Below are 17,397 nucleotides of genomic sequence, written 5' to 3' on the forward strand. Positions count from 1 at the left end.
GGGAACATGGTGTGCTCCCCTGTCTGCATGCACCCCTTTCCTGCACTGCTTGGACTGCACAATCCATGCCTTGCAGGAACGGGATTTGGCGTTACCATTGGAGTGCCTTTTCAATAGGCACCGCCATTGGAACACCACAGGACCTCTCACCAGACCACGAGAAAACCCATAATCTGGCAGTTGGAGGTGAAGTTGAGCAGTGTGGAAGTGGGGCAGTGGCCTGCCGCCTGCTCTCACACTGCCAAACTCATAATCAGGCCCTGAATCACCTAGGGCCAGATGTACGAACCCATTTTCCCATAGACACAGAATGGGTAAAACTGTTTGATACACCTGGCCCCTAGCCATGTGCTCAACTGGCAAAACAGGCTATGCTTCTGTAGGTCAGAGTCAGTGTTCCCAAAGCTCCTCTAGATGGATAGCAGGTCTCACTGTCCTATACAAAAGGGAGATGGAACAAAGTCGGTAGGATCTCAAAGGATTGACTCACTCCCAGAAGATTCACAATGACCTCTTACAAGCACTCTGGATAAGACTAGTCCAAGGCTGGAATTATCTTGGTTGTTATTATTTTCTTGTCTCCGCCGGCTTTATAAGCCCACAAAGCATTACAGTGCTGTTGTGGTAAGAAGGTAAATCTCATTTGCAAAGGCATTCTTACATGCAATCTGCTACACAAGCAAAAGCACCAGTAGTATCCTTACCGGTGCATCACATTTCCCTTTCCACTCCCCTTCTGTAGCCAGCCATTGTTGAAGGCTGGCAGAATGTTTTTGCTTCTGCCAGTGATAAACCATCACCTATACCCTATTATTGAGGCTAGATTGTGGAGAAGTGTGGCTCAATGATTAGAGTGGCAGACCCTGATGCAGAGATCTAGCCTGCGACCAGGGTTCAATTCCCCACCTCGGCGGGTCTTGGGCTCTAAAATTCCACGGACCTGATAATTCTCTCCTTGGTGCCATTCCAATCATGGATTCCCACTCTGCAACTCTGGGCAATAGCTTGCTTAATCTCCACAACAGCCCCCACAATGCTAAGGATGCCTGGCCTCCACCTTGGGGGTGCCCAGGAGTGGATGCCTCACAGGGAAAGCCAGGATGGGTTCCACAGTGGTATTCGTACAAGCGCCTTGAGACCCTTGCGGGTGAGTAGTGCACTATACAAGTATCAATTTACATTTACATTAGATTGTAAAATATTATTGCTTGTGGTCGATTATCAGATTTTGTTATCTTTCACAGTTTTATTTGTTTCACAATAATGTTCTTCCTCAGGCACAATTGTTACACCAAGAATATTTCTATAGCTTTTGCTAACTTCAGTATTATCCCTTACAATTTCTGTTAACTCGAGTATTGACTCTAAAGTTCATAGACTCTTTTTTCTGGATTTGTTGTTATTTTGAAGCTATTATTTCTCATTCCTGCATGGCTTATATGTGTTTGTAAGCTTGTTCTCCTTAAATGTCTCTGTCTTACTTTCATTCTCTTTCTTCTTCTCACCTTTTCTCTTTTTTCTTGGTTCCCATATCTTTCTGTATATAAAATCCTTCTTTTATTTTTTCATTTTCTTTCTTCCTTTCTTTCTTCCTTTTTCTTTCTTTCTTTCTTTCTTTCTCTTTTTCTTTCTTTCTTTCTTTCTTTCTTTCTTTCTTTCTTTCTTTCTTTCTTTCTTTTTCTTTCTTTCTTTCCCACATATCTTTATAGCTTAAAATTCCGCTGGCTGGTTGTAGGTTCCTTGCTGTTACCCAGCGGAGTCAGACTTCACATATAAGCTGGGCCTTTGTGCCAAAACCATTCTTCATGAAACAGAGAGGTTTGAAAATAATTCTTAGTTCCGTCCTGTGCAAGATGATGCTTTTCAAAACTGTCACCGTCCTTTCTCCTCACTTTGCACTTGTAAAAAGTGAAAGATCCTTTGTGGAAACCCAGTATGGATCACACCATCACATTAAAATAGCCCCCAGTAGAGAGCTATTGGAAGCAGCCTCAGTGACAATGCCCCAACATGTCCCACGTTGCAGAAGGTCATTATTAAATAGTGGCCATGGGGGTTGTTAATAGCAGCTCATCAACTCAAAAAGCAGTTCCATAATAAGCAGGCCACTAGAAAATTGCCAGAGTGTCTTTAATTTACTAATATTAAAATTAAAGTTGTGGTTTGTGAATATCAAAAAAAAACTTTAAACTTACACAGAAGTGTAAGTATACCTTTGTGAATCAGACCCTCAGTGTCCTCTTAAGATACATTATCCAATGCTCCACTTAGACACAGCACACTGTGCTCCCCTGAGGTGCATTGCCCAGCATCACACAGTGTTCTCTTGAGGCACATCACACAGTGCATCTCTGCAGTGAGTTACTGGTGCCTCCCTGGTCCACATCTCCTTTTTTTTTCCCTGGTGAACATTATGCTGTGCTCTGCTGATGCAGATCAACCTGTTCCACTTCATTGTGTATGATTCTTAGGCACTGTGACTTAATATACTTTTCTTTGCGTTATTGTATGTTTGTTGGATTTTGTGAAAATTGATGTGTGGAAATGTACTAGTCTATCTGTTTGTGGCGCATGGCTTAGTTGTGAACAAGTGTGCTTTTGTTGTACCAGCTAACATGCATGAACTATACAGACAGTTGGAACCAGCCCTGTCTGGAGGGTCATTCTCAGACTTTTTGTCTTCACTCCTCCATTTTTGCTGAATTGTTATGTTATGTTAAAAATGTTTATAGTGCGCTCTTACACCAGACGGTTTCATGGCGCTAGTGGGGGAGATACAGCAGAAGTATGATAGTCAGGGCTTACTCATATGTCTGTGAGAATAGGAGGGTTTTAAGAAGAGTTCTAAATCGGGAATATGAGGTTACTAGCCTGAGCTCAGTAGGAAGGGAGTTCCAGAGTTGGGGGGCCAGGAGAAAAAATCTAAGGCCGCCGCGTTTTTTCCGTTTGAAGGGAGGGACGACGAGCAAATTTGAGTGGGAGGAGCAAAGAGCGCGTGAAGGAGTGTAACGAAGTATCAGGGATGAGATAAAGGCTGGGACTTGACCGGCCATGGCTTTAAAAATATTGCAGCCCAATTTAAATGCGCAGCGATTTGCAACCGGAAGCGAATGGAGGCTCTTCATCAAGGGGCGGACATGTTGATGTCTTGGTTGGTGGAAAATGAGCCTGGCTGCTTGGTTCTGGACCAGTTGTAGATGGTGAAGCTGGTAAGCCAGGATGTCAACATAGAGTGAATTGGCATAGTCAACACGGGAGATGACTAGGGCCAGAAGAACCAAGGTAAGGGCCTCGGTGGTCAGAAATCTAGAGATCTTTCGGATTCTACGAAGATGAAGAAAAAACGATGATATAACTGCCCCAATTTGGGCTTTCATGGACAGATCTTTACTTATGATGACCCCAAGGCATTTCACGGAGTCAGCAGGTTGGGGAGGGTTACCTAAGAGAGGGGGCCAAAAATTGGCGTTCCAAGGGTTGGAGGTACCGCCAGTCAGGACAAGCTCAGTTTTGTCAGGATTGAGTTTCAATTGACTGGCGTTCATCCAGTTACTGATGAGGTACAAGGTGGACTGAAAATTTGAAACAGACGTGGTGGAGGAGTCAATTTTAAACACTAGTTGAAGGTCATCGGCATAATTAAAAGTGGCCACCTCGCAGTTACGTAGGGAGTGAATCAGGGGGAGCATGTAAAGGTTGAAAAGAAGGGGGGAGAGAGAGGACCCCTGAGGGACTCCACAGGTCAAACGTACCCTCTTAGCTGAGAAAGTGGCCAGGCGGACTGCCTGGGACCGATTATCAAGAAAGGAGGAGATCCATTTCAGGGCGGTTCCCTGGATACCGGCGCTTCCGACACGGTCGATCAGAAGATTATGGTCGACCGTGTCGAACGCAGCCGAGAGGTCCAGGAGGATAAGGGCCTGAGAGATGTTGTGAACGGCCCCCTTTCTGAGTTCGTCCATGACTGCAAGTATGACCAGCTCTGTAGAGTGTGCTTTTCTGAAGCCAGCCTGCTGGGGATCAAGAAACAACGAGAGTTTAATAAAGGAGCTGATACATTTGGCGACATGAGCTTCTAGGATCTTACTGAGGTAAGGAAGTAGGAAAATCGGGCGAAAGTTGGTGAGTATTGAAGGGTCGGCGTTGGGTTTCTTGAGAATAGGGACAACCTCGGCAATTTTAAAAGAGTCTGGGACTAAGCCTAGTTTCAAAGATTTGTTGAGAAGTGCTAAAGGGGGATCAGGACATGTGGAGGACGCTTCTTGTAGAATATGAGGGGGACAGGGGTCTGTTGGGAAGCCTGATCCAACTTTCTTTACTAGAGCAAGAAATTCCTTTTTCGAGATCAGGGGTATTTGATCTAGCACCTGCGGGTTCTTAAGCGTGATAGGGGAGTTTGTAGGGAGAGCGGGCGGGGGGATGCTGTTTTTGATAGTGGTGATTTTCTCCATAAAATAGTCATTAAGAGAATCACATAACTGTTGGGAGGGGAGTGGTTTAATAGTTACTCTGTCTGGTAGGGATAGTTCGTCGACTATAGCGAATATGTCTTTGGTTTTGGTTGCTGAGTTGGTAATTTTCAGGGAGAAGTACGTTGATTTGGCCTGAATAATAGATTTTTTGTAGTCGTTTAAAAGACTAATGTAGGTAGCTTTTCTTTCCAAGGAGTAATCACGTCTCCAGCTGCGCTCAGCCTGTCTGAGTGCTAATTTTTTTGTTTTTAGTTCGTTGGAGAACCAGCGTTGGGCGTCATGAGGACGTTTGAGTTCAGATAATTTAAAGGGAGCAACAGCATTGCTGGCTGAGTCAAGCCAGCACTTGATGGCGGAAGCCTGATTATTAAGGCAATCCACCTCAGCAGGGATGGAAGTCTTTAATAAGGAACGGAAATCGTCCTTGTTGGCCCGATTCCAGTTTCTAGCCCAGTGCTTGCCCAGGGACGGGGGTTTAGCGAGGGGAGAGCAATCCAAGGAGAAGTGGATAATATGATGGTCTGACCAAGAACATGGAGAGATGGAAAGGGATGTAATATCCAGGTTGGCAGTCCATACCTGATCCAGGATGTGACCATTGACGTGAGTAGCAGAGTGTACATGCTGGATACAGTTTAGCCCGGAAAGGAGGTCTCTACATTCTAGAGAGCTAGTGCTTTCCTTAGTGTCCGAGGGCAATAATTGAAGTCACCTATAATAATGGTTTTAGCATTATTGATGACTAGTTGGGAGATCAGTTCACCTGCCAGCTGAGGAAAAGAGGGCATGTGTTGGGGGGTCTGTAGAAGAGAGCACAGATAAAAGGGAAGTGAGGGGAGTCGAATTTTAAAATGAGACTATCAACAGACGGTATGCCAATAACTGTTAAAGTAGAAAATCTGAATTTATGATGGATGATGGCAGCAAGTCCTCCGCCAGGTTTCCCCAGGGATCTGTTGGTCTGGAGTATATAGTACCCCATAGGATGTCGGGTAGGGAGTCGGCCGTGAGCCAAGTCTCTGAGAGAAGGAGTATGTCGGGTTTATTGTAGTCAAGTAAGTGAAAGATTTCTAATTGATGTTTGACCAATGAGCGAGTGTTTAGATAGTTAAATACCATGCACGTCTTGTTTGAGAGCGGGGGAGAGATGGGGTCTGGTGTGGCTTCTGATTTGGCCGGTGGGCACTCTCTAATCGGTAGAATAGGGAGTGCAAGCGACCCATACCTGGGGTTGAGGATCCCTATAGCAGATAGGTAGGATTTTAAGCGGGGATCAATGGGCCAATTTGCCTGATTGTTTCGCAGTTCAGTAGCTGAGTAAGATGTAAATTGGGCATAGTGGGTCGCCCCTAGCCCCGGCCGGCCGCGGACGGGCACAGACGGGCTTGCCTTTGGCGCCCCTTCGGCGCGCCAGCGGCGCACCCGCTGCGCGTGTCCGCTGTGCGTGTGTTTGACCATGCGACTATGTAGTGGTGGGGTGCAAAGAGCTGGTGCGCTAACCCTCACCGGAAATGCCTCCTTGTTGGAACTCCTGAGAAGCCCTCCGCGCAACGACACAAGCCGCGTCGGACCGGGGCGATGGAGCTTGTCTGATGCAGGTAGGCGGAGTCGAGTGCAAACTGCAAAGTGCAAGTTAGTAAGCAGACACGTTTAAAAACAGATTAGCCAATGATGAATTTAAAAACAATTCTGAGATAAGATTCAATTGTTGCTTTAAAGCACCCACAGCGTTTCACGTGGATTAATTGATGCGCGAGGCTAAGCAGCACAACTAACGGCATCACCCGCTATTAGGATTCTACCGCGTCCGCTGCACGTGCGTTTAACCATGCGACTATGTAGTGGTTGGGCGCAAAGAGCTGGTGCGCTAAACCTCACCGGAAATGCCTCCTTGTTGGAACTTCTGAGAAGCCCTCCGCGCAACGGGTCGTACCCAATTGGCATATCTAATTTACTTATAAGTACCTAGTAAGGTAGTACTACATGTACCCAGAGCATCTAGATTAAATACTACAAGTGGGCCTGCAGCACTGATTGTGCCACCCACTTAAGAAGCACTTTAAAAATGTCTCAGGCCTGCCATAGCAGCCTGTGTATGCAGTTTTAAACTGCCATTTCGACCTGGCAAAGTAAACATTTTGTCAGGCCCAAACCTTCCTTTTTAGTACATATAGCTCACTCCTCGGGTAGGCCCTGAACAGCCCAGAGGGTAAGATGCAGAAAATGTAGGACATGTACGTTTACGTTTTACATGCCTTGGTAGTGAAAAACTCTTAAAATCATTTCCACTACTGCAATAAAAAAATCAATCAATCTGTATTTGGAGTTCATGACAAATCACCTGTGAGGGTCTCAAGGCACTGGAGATGCAAGCTGCTTTGTGGTGCTCTGTTCATTCAAACAGCCTGGTCTTGAGTCTTTTCCTAAATTCCAGGAGCAATGAGGCATTTCTGAGGTGCAGGAGAAGATTGTTCCAAGCTTTGGCTCCCAGGTGAGAGAAAGAGTGTCGTCTGCTGTTGTTCTGGCTTATCTGGGAGGTGTCTGCAAGGAAGAGGGAGGTGGATCATAGGTGTCTGGTCAGTTGGTGAAAGGTCATGCATTTCTTGATGTATGCTAGTCCTTGTTTGTACAGCGCTTTGTATGCCATCTCTTCTGATTCGGGAGACAGTGTAACTTCTTGAGGTGCAGTGTGATGTGGGTCGATCTGGGAAGGTTGAGGATGAGTCTTGCTACTGAGTTTTGTATTGTCTGCAGTCTCGTCAGGATGCATGCAGTGATTCCTACGTAGAGCGTGTTTCTGTAGTTCGCCTGTTGCTGACAAGGGCCTGCATGACGGTGCTTCTGGTGTTGACTCAGAGCCACCTGAAGACCTTTCAGAGCATGCGTATGGTGTGGAAGCAGGTGGATGAGACTGCATTTACCTGTAGCATGCCAAGATGATGCCAAGGTTGTCAGCGTGGTGTGTCGGGATGGGGGTTGGGTCGAGTTCAGTAGGCCACCATGCATTGTTCCATGGTGAGGTGTTGTCCCAGAGATAAGGACTTCCGTCTTGTCAGAGCTGAGCTTGAGACAGTTGTTGTTCATCCAGTTGGCAATATTCATCATGCCTCTGTGGAAGTTGGCTCTGATGATGAAGGGTTCTTCTGACAGTGAGAGGATGAGCTGGCTGTTGTCCGCATAGGAGATGATGCTGAGTCCATGCGATGGTGTTGGACGGTGGGGTCATGAACGTGTTGAAGAGGATGTGGCTGAGGGATGATCCTTGGTGGACACTGCAGATGATCTTCTTGGGATCTGAGGACAACGGTGAGAGATGGATTCTCAGGATTCTTCTGGTGAGGAATGAGGCACTTCAAATGAAGGAGTCTCCCTGGATTCCAATGTGATGAAGTCTGTTGATCGAGATGTGATGGGAGACAGTGTGAAAGGTAGCTGATAGGTCCAGAAGGATAAGGGCTGATGTTTCACCGTAGTCTAGGAGGGCCCTGATGTCGTTGGTGGCTGCGATCAAGGCTGTATCGGTGATGTGGTTGGCTCAGAATACAGAGTAAGAGGGGTCCAGGAGGTTGTTGTGTTTATGGTGTTCAGTGAGTTGCTGGTTGATTGTCTACCCCTCCCATAGGATAACACTGGAGTTACATTATTACATTTTATAAGTGTAATTTCCAAATGTGAACAAGTCACCAGTTAGTGGTTGGTGTATCTGGAATTGGAATTTAACTTATGGTGCAATTGGATTTTAAATTACAGTTTTGAAAAATTCCACGTTTTGGAAGTTGCCATTTTCCTGCCTTAGCCATTTAATGCCTGCAGCCTGTCTCTAGTCACATGACCGTGTGTAGCTGACAGTTGGTCTTGGTGTATTCCTCCTACACAAAACAATAGGGAGCTTAGGTGTGCCTGGTTGGGCCATCACTTGCAGGGTGGAAGGGAGAAGCTGGGCACAGTCCCACTTATACCTGAATAAGCTATGGCCCACCGTCACACAAAGGGTTGCATACCCCCTGTAGTTAGACTGGAGCCAGGACAGGGAAGGCAGAATGTCTGGGGTCTTCAAAGGGAAACCGCTAGAAGCTTCTCCTGCACTCAAATGCCCAACTGGGTATATATGCTGGACCACAGACATCACAACTTCAGACACTTCTGGACCTGTGGATACTCTGCCAGGAAGAAAGACTGCTGGACTGCGCTCTGCGAGGCTACTGCCTTGTTGTGCTGCTGCTTTGCTGTGCTGAGCTACTGCCTGCTGGTCTCCTGCCTAGATGAGAAGGACTGGAACTACAACTTTCGAACCGAGAACCAGAGGGCGACTCCAATGGCTAGTTGGCTGGCCTCCTTACTTGATTCACAGGGACAGAAGGCTCCAACAACCTTGCGCCTGCATATGTACTCTGCCATGTGTGCATCCACCCTGCCAAGTGGTGCCACCGCAGTCCTGGACCCATGGTAGTGGGACTAAGGTACACTGCCAGCCTCTGTGGACCCAGCAGAACTGATGTACTCATGATGTGCGACGCAAACCCGAGCAGAACTGGTGCATTACCGCTGCTGCATGGATCGGACCTGCCTCAAAAATCCGCACCACATTGCAGCTCGTCACCACATCAGAACTGCAGATGAGTGATGCATCCTTGGTGCAGACGCTTGCATCCGTTGTCAACGGCAGCCTCAATGATGACACTGCACTCTGAATCGAAGCCTCCCAGCTCCTCAAAACCAATGCATTGCCCTGACTATGCAACTCATCTCTGACTCAGGACTTTGCATCACAAGCCTTGCCAATGGGATCTTCTATGATAATGTAACAGGACCTTTCACTGCAGCCTCGCCACATCTCAGAAGCAGCAAAATACCAGTCGGGCAGGACAGATTTTTAGCAGACCTATTTTTAAGCCACACCCTTAATTACATCGGCCACGTCTCTTGGAGAGAGCCCAGCCCCCCACCAGTTTTTTCGTTCCACTTAAAGCCTGCTACTAGCTTTGCCAATGCTTGTTTGTAGACGGTGCCCTTACCTTCCGTCCATTTTGTAGCTCTGTGCTCAGTGAACGTCAAATGCGAATGCCGCTGCCCGCGTCCCAAGCAGTGGGACATCAGCAGGGCAGCACTCTAGTGGCCGCCCGTCGGAGCCTTCCCCCCTGCTGCCTCGCGCGCGAGGCTACGCCCACATAGGTTATGACCCCCCAATAGTGTGGAGCTGGAGGCGGGCCGTTGGGGCGGGGGGCGAGGCTTGCCCCCTCTACTTAGGAGGCCCTCTCGCCCAGTTCCTCCTCTGTTCCCTGCGCGCCGCTCCAGCCTGGACACGCGTTATTCCGACCGTCCCACACCTCGGTACCTGATTGAGGCCCCCCCCCCTCCAGCGACGTCGTGCTTCCGCGAATTCCTCCACGTCCGGTGAGTCTTGCTGTCCTCTCCCACCCCGGCCCTGTCCCTGGGCATGACCAGGTGTACAGGGCCCTGTGGCCCGGGAGGCCATGGGTGTGGGGGGCGCAAGCCGAGGCCCGCGCCCCTGCGGGGCAAGGCGGGTGTTGTGTGGGACGAGGGGGTAACTTGTCGTGGGGCTATTACGGGGTAAGACACGGAAGGTACAGACTCGAGTGCCGGCCCGGCGCACTCCCGTCCCGCGTGCAAGCGTGCTTCCACGCCCGGCCTTTGTTCTGAGTGGAGGGTAGGGCCCGGGGGGGTATGATTATCTCTTAAGTGCAACGCGTGTTGCAGCGCGTGCCTGGTTCAAGCGCTTGGGTTTTGGCCCCATCGATCACGCGACCATTTGGGGTTGGGATCGGCGTGGCCGTCGCGCATTGGGAGATATTTGGCGCGCTAGGAGCTGAGGCCTGCAGGCAAGAGCACATTGGAGCCCGGTTCGACGGTATCGTCCCAATTCTGCCTAATGTTGTTTCGGCGAAACGCAGCGGAAACGGGGCTTCCCCCCCCCCCCCCTCGAACCGCCAGGTACAGCAGCCGAAATAGCCCAGTGGGGAGAGCGTTCGACTGAAGATCTAAAGGTCCCTGGTTCGGTTTCCCCCCCCCCTCCCTTCACATTGGGGGCCCGAGTGCAGCGGGTATGGCGGCTTTGTAGGTCTGTGCTCGGGGGGGGGTAGACACACGCATGCTCTGTCAGACGACGGTACCCGGCTGTATACCGGCCTGTTGGCGCACAACCAGGAGCCGCCCCGACACCCGGACTCATACCACATAAGATAGTCCCTGAGTCCGTGCTCTTCAGGTAGTGACTGCCCGTGCGGGCCAGCCCTCCGGCCATTGTGGCGACGGCAGTCAGGTCCTCACAGCGGCAATAACCAAAGCAAGCGCGATCAGCCGGTGTAGGCAGAGGGTCTAGCGGAGACTCTGCGCCCGGCCCACCAGCGCACTAAGTCACGCCCACCCCGCGCGTCATCGCTGTATGGCAATGAATAATCCGTAATTCCTGGTGGGCAGCGGTCTGGCAACGCACCTGCGCTGCGAGTTCTGCATGGGACGGGCACTTCCGCTGGGACACACTTAGACGCAGGATGTTGAGCCAACGGTGGGACTCGAACTTGCGTGCAGTAAGACACACAAAAAAACACAACGAGGACGCAGCAAAGAGGGGAGCGCGCCCTTTCAGTATATACGGCACGCCTTCAGTACCGAGCTTTCTTTCGGGATAGCACCGGAGCTGTATACAGGGAATTAATCGAGCGGTATTTCCGAGACGTTAGCAATGTTAATTGGCGGAAAGCGATTTAGAATGAAGAGTGTTGCGTTCACAATGTTTTTCGTCACACTACTATGCCCTGTGTGCAATTAGGTAGCTTCAACCACTCCAACCAGCCTCCTCCTTGTTCTTTGAGCGGAGTGGGTCAGAAAAATTTGGCGTCGGTAGGTTGCAGGTGGGCGGGGGCACTTTGTCTGGTTACGGAACACTGCAGAGCGTGTTACGGTTGTAGTGCTACTTTTTCCCGTTTCCCCCTTTTTTCACGCATCAAGGGCAGCAGGGACAACTTTCACATGACCTGGCTTGTTATCGGGAAAGTCTCGCTGCAGGGTTTCCTCAATCGTCTCCTGGGGACGTTACCAGGGCCGTATAGCTTGAATGACATTGTTGCGGCGCGTTTCAGGAATGCACAGTTTTATTTTGTTGTATATTTATATAGCGCGAGCAGGAACGGAAGGTATTGGGGCGCTCTGCATGGCACCGTGTTTACATTACACGTCCTGGCACTTGGGGATTGGGTGATTTGTCAAGAATCACAGGCTGTAGAAGCGAAATAATAGAGCTCCAAGGCTTTATGCATGAGTTCCCTGCTCTTTCCAGATTTGTTTTTCATCGTGGTACTTGTCATCAATTAACTACATTCAGTGCAGTCACGAAAGGCAGGATAACACGCTTTGGCGCTGTATTTGCACATACAAGTGACCCTAGGGGCAGTGCAAGTAGATGCAATGACTGTCTCCGCCCTGAGGGTGGCCGCCAGACCTGATGCGGTGTGCGGGTCATGCACGGATGTGTTTAGCCATGTACCCTGAGAGGGTAATTTTGCGATGCGCATGGCCATAGGACAAGCCGTGCGTATCGGGTACTAGCGGTGGGGTTAGGGATAACTAAGGCATCACTTCCCATGGCCGGAGGTCCATTCACTGTAACTGCCAAGCTTCTGTGTGTAAGTGAGATGCTTTTCCAATGTACTAACTCCGCTCCTTTCCCAATTGCAGATCCGGTGAGGGACCGCCCGCGAGTATAGGGCTAGGACCGGAGGCGAAGGCGCTAAAGGACGTGCATAGCTGTACTTTCGGAGTATCCCACCCGCCATGGAGAATATCGGGACACCGGGTCCACTGTTCTCCCAAGAAACGTCGGTCGAGGAGACGCAGTCGAGCGCACCACAGGAAGGGGTTTGGGCGGACTTTATGGCGTTCGCCCGAGAGAAGGGCACGGCGTGGGCCCAAGGTTTTCTGGAGGGCCGCAGGGTGGAGGATTCGGGCGTTGTCGTAACTCCCCCCCCCTCCGAGGGCGCCCCAGGCCTATCAGGGTCAGAGCCCTGGAGGTCCACCAGGGTGCGTAAGCCCACATCAAAAGACATGCCAGAGGCCCAGCCGGCCAGGAAACGGCAGGCGACCGCAACGCGTTCCGGCCTCCCGGCAGTCGCAACAACACCGGTACACGATTCTGCCACAGGACTAACTGACTTGGCCCAGATGGGCAAAGCCATGGACCAGATGCTTGGCCTCATGTCTGTCTTCCAGAGCCGCCTCGACGCGCTGGCCGCACCGCCACAAGTGCCCCCAGCGTCGGCCCCCGCACCCGCTCAGGCGCCCGTGCTCCAAGTCTGGGCTGGGCAGAGTACAACCGTTGAACGGCGCAATGGTGAGCTGGGGGGAGCCTTGGGGTTGTCAACACCAGGGGATGCTGGCCCCTCCACAAGTATTGCAGCGAGCACCCCCCCGGCCGGCGCACTGGTGTCCCCGCCACCCGCACAGGCGATTGCCACACCCTCCATCCCTGCTGCTGCTGAGTCTACGCCCGCCATAGCAACAGGTTTTGCGGCGTCTGGAGGGGAGGGTGTAACTCAGGTCCCGAAGCCCCTCGTTACCCAAGCACCGCTGGCATCGGGCCGCTGCTCCCTGGCGTGGCTGGTGCCGCAGGCCGCAAAAGAAGGGATCTGGAGGAGGGAGTATATAGACATCCTGACATTACTTATGCATGGGTCTGCAGGGGTGGACACGAGAAAGATGGGGCGCAAGGAAGAGGAGAGGGTCAGGTACCAGCGATGGCCGGACAAGACGATCGAAAATTGGACATCTGCATTTAATATATTGGCAGCTGTCATAGTGCAGAAATTTCCCGACCAGAGTGAGGCTCTAATGCAGTATGCCAGCACGATACAAGAGGAGGCTAGGCTCTCTGGGGGGTTAGGTTGGTTCTACTATGACCAGGATTTCAGAAAAAGAATGGCCATATGCCCGGACCTGGGGTGGGACCAGAAGGAACTTCAGCTTTGGGTGGAACACATGTGCCGCCCCACCAGGGAGAAGTAGGACCAGGCATATAAAGGGCAGGGCGAGGCATCTGATAAAAGGAAGGACCAGTTTCCCAAGCGCCCATTTAAGCAGCCTTTTCGGGGTGGCAGGGGGCGGGGGCAGCGGCAGGGCAAGTGATTCAATTCTGGGACGTGCCGCCTTTACAATGGGGGAAACTGCACCTGGGGGAGGTCATGTAAGTTCGCACATAGCTGCAGCAAGTGCGGCGTGCAGCACCCTGCCACTTCTTGCTCCTCCAGCCAGAGCGCACCGCAGCCCACAGCACCAACCAGGACTGATGCCCGACTCTGAGACCACACATGGGCCCCCTCCCTCGTCAGCACCCCTCCCTCCCACCCCAGTCACGCCCCCCGCATTTCTGGGTGCACCACAGAGCGCCACGGCCCCTGTCAAAGGTCCTTCACCCATCATCCTGGGAAATATCCTTCCACTCATTAGGCGGTATCCACTGCTCCGGGACAGACCGCTCCTGGCGGAGGGGTTCATCGATGGCTTTAGGATTCCCTACAATGGGCCGCTGGAGTCCAGAGATGCGAAGAACCTGAAATCCGCTAGGGATATGCCCGGGGTGGTGGACCAAAAGGTGAGGAAAGAGTTGTCAGCAGGTAGGGTAGCGGGACCTTTTAGCAGCCCGCCCTTGGACAATTTTTTGGTGTCACCACTGGGGGTGGTGCCGAAAAAACAACCAGGCACCTACCGTTTAATCCACCACCTGTCATACCCTGAAGGAAATTCGGTGAATCACTGGCTGGACGAGGGTATTTGTTCTGTGGTATACTGCTCCCTAGACATGGCCATTGACATGGTCAGGAGAGTGGGGCAGGGGGCGTGGCTGGCGAAGGCGGACATTGAATCCGCATTCCGCTTGCTGCCGGTTCATCCAGCCAGTCAACATCTGCTAGGCTTCAAGTGGGCGGGGCAGTTCTTTTATGATCGCTGCATGCCGATGGGCTGTGCTGTCTCCTGCGCCTACTTCGAAGCCTTCAGTTCGTTCCTTCAGTGGGCCTTGGGGGAACTCCACGGGATCACACAGGTGACCCACTATCTAGATGACTTCCTATTTTTTGGTGCGAGTGGGTCGGACGAGTGTGCAGTAGGCTTGAGTCGGTTTGAGGAGCTGGCAGAGTTTCTGGGTGTTCCCCTTGCCCCAGGTAAGACCGAGGGGCCTGCGCAGGTACTGACCTTTCTTGGCGTGGAGTTAGACACGGTAAAGGGCGAGTCGAGGCTCCCCGCTGAGAAGGTACTGGGCTTGTTACAGGATATCCAGGCGCTGCTGGGCAAGGACAAAGCGACCCTCGGGGCTGTCCAGAGCTTGATTGGGGAATTGAATTTTGCAGCAAGAGTGATCCCAGCAGGCAGAGTGTTTTCAAGGAGACTGGCGGGGGCCACGGCAAAGGTGACTCAGAAGCACCATTTTGTAAGACTGACCGCGGGCTTGAAGGCTGACCTTGCCATGTGGGCGGAATTCCTCATGGACTTTAATGGGACGGTGATTTGGAGGGCCCCATGGATAGCCAGTCAGGAGCTCTGCTTGTTTTCAGATGCGTCTGGAAGGGAAGGTTTTGGTGTGATTCTGGGGGAAGAGTGGTGCGCGATGCGATGGCCCAATGCATGGCGTAAGAAGAAGGTGACGCAGAACGTGGCAGTGTTGGAGCTCTTCCCAATTGTAGTAGCACTGCATCTCTGGCGGGCGGCACTGAGCAACAGGAAGGTTGTCTTCTGGTCAGACAACATGGCGGTGGTGCACGCCATTAACGGCCTGACTGCCTCGTGCCCGCTAGTCCTGAGCCTGCTGAGGGAGTTAGTCAGGGAGGGTCTGCGCAGCAACGTCGAGTGTAGGGCGCGGCACATCGCAGGTGTACGGAATGTGGCAGCTGACGCTCTTTCTCGCTTTCAGTGGCTCCGGTTCCGGGAGGCCTGGCCGCGGGCAAGGGCGGAGATGACACCATTCCCGGACCACCTCTGGCGCTTGCTTCAGTGGGGGAGAGACTGAGGAAGATGGGGGAGAGGTCCCTGGCGCCAGCGACGCGGCGGAAATACGACTCGCAGCTAGCGACTTTCAGAGCTGTAGGGGAGGCGCTGGGTGCCTCAGCCTTGGGGGCAGAAGAACAAGTGGAGGCCTTTGTGGTGTGGGCCAAGGAGAATGGCAGATCGCACTCCTGGATTAGTGGTCACTTGGCAGCAGTGCGCCACGACGCCAGGCTAGATGGTAGTGGCGACCCCACGGGATCATCCAAGATTAGGGCGGCCCTGAAGGGTTGGGCCAGGGAGGAGGTTAGACAACCAGACACCAGGGCACCCATTGAATTCAGAGACCTCCAGCTCCTCCTAGACGTGGTACCCCTGGTGACGTTCTCACCGTTCGAAGCCAGGCTGTTTTCAACGGCCTTCTGCCTGGCATTCTTTGGCGCTTTCAGGGTCAGCGAGCTAGTGGCAAAGTCTAAAGTCGACCTGTCTGATTCCGCGCTGGGGATTGCGGATGTGACCCTCAATGCAGCACTGGAGCTACGGATTCGCAGATCAAAAACAGACCAGGCGGGGAGGGGGAAGACGGTGGTGTTACAGACCCTAGGGGACAACAGGTACTGCCCGGTTCACTTGGTCAGGGAATACCTGGCTCTGCGTCCAGTATCTCCTGGTCCCTTCCTGGTTCATGCGGACGGATCCCCCCTTACCAAATTTCAGTTCGAGCGTCTATTAGGAGCTTCGCTGGCTAGAGCCGGTCTAGCGGGGTGTGGGCGCAGGTTCTCCTCGCACTCCTTTAGAATTGGTGCCGCTACTTCAGCGTCCAAAGCCGGCTTGGGACCGGAAGGAGTAAAAGGGGTGGGCCGATGGGAATCGGACTGTTTTAAGAGGTATGTCCGTCCTTAATGCTGTGGTGCAGCCCTGACCTTTGTTCCCGCTCTGGGTTTTTGTCCATTATGATGAACGTATCGATTTTTGTGTGTGTAATAAAGATACGACTACCTAAAAGCAGTTTCATCGCTTTATTGACAGGTCCCCAGGTCTGGTTGGTAGGCCATTCCTACATCACGAGGCTGGAACGCTGGGCAGCACACAGGAACTGGTCGCAGAACTTTGCTAATACACAGCTTGTGTGGTTGGGTTCCCCGGGCATGAAATGGAGTGAAGCCCGCGGCACAATTGAACAGCGCCTGGCAGTCGTAGGGGTCCTGCCCTCTGTTATCATCTTGCACTTAGGGGGTAATGACCTGGTTGCCAGGGGGAGGAGGGCTCTGCTCCTGTCAATGCAAACTGACTTGCAGGCCATTAGCCAAGCCGGGGGGTCATGTGAGGTTTGGTGGTCTGAAATCGTCCCCCGCAGGGTTTGGAGAGGGGCCAGGTCCCCGGCGGCAGTAGAGCGGTCCCGTAGGAGGCTTAATAGGTCCATGCAGAAATTCATGGAGCGCAGGGGCATGGGCTTCATCAGACATGCTTTGATCCAGGAGAGGGTTGAGGGGTATTATGAGGCGGACGGGGTGCACCTGTCCAGGGTAGGGATGGACATGTTCCTGCTTGACGTACAAGAGGCACTGGCTAGCAAGGGACATCAGTAACACCTATTAGGAGAGGGGGGCTCTGGCAGCGACGGTAGCCTCCCCAGAGCTGTGGCGGAGTTACAGGGCGATCTGGATGCAGACGGGTACAGTAAGGGTACCTCTGCGACAGGCGGTACAGTAAGAGTACCCCTGTCCGGCACAGTAAGGGTGCCCGAGCCAAGGTCCAGGAGCCGAAGGGGGTTCTGGGAAGACCGCGACGGCGCCCCGTTAGTCCTTCGGGCGGTTGGGGGGCCTGACCAACCGGGGGTGTGCCACAACACGCTCCGCCCCTGTCGGAAGGGGCGGGAGTAGGAGACAGATCACGTGACCCAGTGGATGATCTGTAAATAATTATGTGCCACACT

Source organism: Triturus cristatus, chromosome 7, assembly GCF_964204655.1.
Source record: "Triturus cristatus chromosome 7, aTriCri1.1, whole genome shotgun sequence".
Classification (NCBI taxonomy): domain Eukaryota; kingdom Metazoa; phylum Chordata; class Amphibia; order Caudata; family Salamandridae; genus Triturus; species Triturus cristatus.